The 3,453-nt window shown below is 31.8% G+C and overlaps 1 non-coding gene across 1 annotated transcript; it reads left to right on the top strand.

Annotated features, from left to right (window-relative positions):
* The first annotated feature begins 544 nt into the window (after window positions 1-544).
* TRNAR-UCU lies at window positions 545-617 on the top strand. The gene has a single exon. It is a non-coding gene; the product is annotated as a tRNA-Arg (tRNA).
* The last annotated feature ends 2,836 nt before the right edge of the window (window positions 618-3,453 follow it).

Genomic DNA, 3,453 nt, shown 5'->3' with positions numbered 1-3,453 from the left:
GAACAAAGCAATAGGCATCACATCTACGTGTAATTGACCCTACATCTCTCTCTCTCTCTCTCAGCCTTTGAATAGGATGGTTGAACCCTAAAACTATAGGTGGGGAGGATGCTATTTGCTCATAAGGCTTTGAATATTTAGTTTGGGTACAAACTTGTATTACCATTTACTATACAACTATTGCTTCGGAATCTGCATTGAAAATTTGGAAGAAGAAATGTTTAATGTTAGATATCATACAAAATTTATTACATAGAATTTATAAGTAATTATCAAAAACAAACAATTCAAATGTTCATTTATCACATGGTTGAAGTCTATTAATCACATCCATTGCAACTTTACTTTATAAGAAACATGCATATGTAGTAGTTTTAGTATTTTCTAAAGAAAAATATGAAAGCTACTACAAATTTTAGCATAAAATACTAACTGTTGTAACAAGAATTGGATTGGTGTTACATTGTTAACATAATAAAGAAACATTTTAATAGCTATTTTTTATAATTTAAATAAAATATATGAGATAAGTCAGACGTAAGAAGCGCCTATGGCCTAATGGATAAGGCGCCTGACTTCTAATCAGGCGATTGTGGGTTCGAGTCCCACTGGGCGTGCGCGTATTATCTTTTATTGAACCAAATGTCCGCACTTTTTTGCTTATGGTTTTTGTTCTTCAACTGCTACATTTACTATGCTAACTACACAAATTCCTGCTTGCTTCTCTGGCTTTTCGTCAACATTTATTTTACAAGGAACCTCTGAAATTTTGCCTCCTTTTTTTTTTTCCCTTTCTTTATAATGGAGCCTTCCTTGACTTTTTAGATTTCGTGTTGGTGAGGAAAGAACGGTGGAGGTTTGGTAAGAACATAACTCAAACATTTATGTAGGGAATTTTCCAAGCAAGAAGATATATAAATGTACGATACTCACTTTAAATTGACCATATTCATGCTTCAAATTCAGGCTAGTATTACAAAGTAATTGGAAAGCGTAAAGGATCTAAAGGCTAAAAGTCTGTGGCCTGCCTATTCCCTAGAGTATCTATCATCATATTATTGTTTTACATGTTATATGGTGGAAGGAGTAGGACTATAGTATGGATATTGTTTGGTCCCTATCTAACATCATGTCCTTAAAATTGACACTAATTGACCTTTAGCTCTCGTCTTTATATGCTTTGTCATAGCAGAGGGTAATGCATATGATACCCCCACATTAAATTGATCATAGTGAAGATATATATATATATATATATTTTTTTTTTTATAGCCTAGCTAGTACGTATTATAATATAGTATGCAAATTTGAGAGCGTAATTGATCCACGGTTCTGGCCTCTGCATAGTCTCTGGAGTATTGGACATACTTAATTATTGTTCTACACGTTCAATGGTCAGTGTCTATACTGTATAGGGATGTTTGGTCCCTAACCTCACCTTTAAATTGACCCTATTTAGTACGTTTTGGCTCTAACTCTTGGCTGTATATGCTTAGCACAGCTGGCTCTGTGACTGTGACCCAGTTATAACTTAAGCCTAGATTGATTGAGCAAAAAGTTTTCAACAAAGAGAATTGGCTTTATTGTTCATGCATGCAATAATTTAAAAAAGAAAAAAAGAAAAAAAAAAAAGAAAGAAAAAAAAGAAAAAAGAGAGAGACCTTCAAATTTGATAACTCGCTTCACTTGCCATATTACGTACGTCCTGAACTAGGAATATGAAAAAAATAAAATAAAAACAAGAACAAGAACAAGAACAAGAACAAAAGCAGTTTATATAATTTTTTTTTTAGTTCAACAAAAGCAAAGCACTTTCGTTCGAGAAGCCAAAGGAGAAACTTTGGTGTTCCCCCATTGAAAATGTTGACACTTGTAAATGTCATTTTCCGCATGGTTCATGCTCTAACTAAGGCTAGAAACTTTGGTGTCCCCCATTGAAAATGTTGGCACCTGTAAATGTCATTTTCCACATGGTTCTTGCTCTAACTAAGGCTGTTTTTTTTAACTTCTTGAACCATTTTTTTAATTCGACACGTTGGGTAAGACATTTTCTACAATAATTTTTACAAGATTTTGTTTCTTTTGTCAATGATATGTACCATCTGCACATAAAAGACTCGTTGCTTTCTAGAACAATGCGCTATATAGAGATGGAGACTTTGCAGCTATGGCGCTATCACATCAAATGCAAAGTTCTTAGCTTCTATCGTCGTTTTTTAGGATAGAAAATGTCTCAAAGTGAAAAGAGAGGTCCTTGTGATAGTCTATCATAAGTTTTGAGATATCATTAGTATTACAAATACGTGAAGTAAATTAACTAGTAGGTGAGGTGTTCAATCAAAATTTGTCTCACATCAATTTTTCCTTTTTTTTTTTTTTTTTTTTTTTTTTTTTTTTTTTTTTTTTTTTTTTTTTTGTATGAGAGAGAGAGTGAGTTTTTCATGTCAATTGTTTCTGACTTTACGACACAAGGCCTATTTTGGACCATTATGATTGTCTCATGCAAGATATATACTTCACAAAAGAAAAAATTGATTTGTAGAATATATAAGAACCATATTGTGCAACAACTCATCATGACATTGATAATACTCTCTCTTTTGCATCTTAAAATTGAGTTAACTACTCATTTGAATTTTAACCACTGATGATTAAGAGACAGATAGTGATTGATATGGAAAACCTAAATGGCCTAATGGTTGTGATGATGTTTAACAATTGAATTAAATGAAGGAAAGCTAGCAAACAAGCTTCAATTATTCATAATTAGTTTTACACTTTTTACTCACGAAAAGAAGAAAACTAGGGAGGACTACAGGAGCTTTTGAAAATTAAAGAATGAAAACAAATTCTGCGAACGTGTAATGTCCCTTCAGAAAGCAATTTTATATAACCCTTTTGATTGATTAATCTTATGATTCCCAAAAGATATATAGTGCGTTTAAAATACGGATCTCTAGTCATGTGACTTTAAATTGTGTGTGAGTGACAAAATTTATTTGTTTCCTTATATAGAAAATAATAGTGAATGCTATGATGTCATGGTGAAGTGGAAAATGCGTGTGAAGAAAATTTTATATATTAGTTTTTTTAATAAACAAGAAAAATATATGGTTATGATTAAAACAAAATAAAGAAAAAATGAAAGATATAAACTAGCTAGAAACCAAAAAATAGGTAAGGATTTGTTTAAGAAATTAACAAGTAATGATCTCTTTCTCAAAAAAGAAAAAAGAAAAAAGAAAAAAGAAAAAAGAAAAAAAAGAAAAGGTAATGATCTTATATGAACCCAATTTTGTTTTCATAGCTTTAGCTTGGACTGGTTCTATCCCATCTATGTAGCCTTTGTTGCTAGCTATTATGATTAAGCTCCTAATTGGTGATACAAAAGTTCATTATAGAAGGATGTGTTAGTGTGGCTTGAATTTTGCCACAAGCCCATAAGGCCCAACC

The sequence above is a fragment of the Quercus lobata genome, chromosome 5, assembly GCF_001633185.2.
Source record: "Quercus lobata isolate SW786 chromosome 5, ValleyOak3.0 Primary Assembly, whole genome shotgun sequence".
In the NCBI taxonomy this organism is placed as follows: Eukaryota; Viridiplantae; Streptophyta; class Magnoliopsida; order Fagales; family Fagaceae; genus Quercus; species Quercus lobata.
The sequence above is the reverse complement of the archived record's forward strand: the minus strand, read 5'-3'. Positions and strand labels throughout refer to the sequence as shown.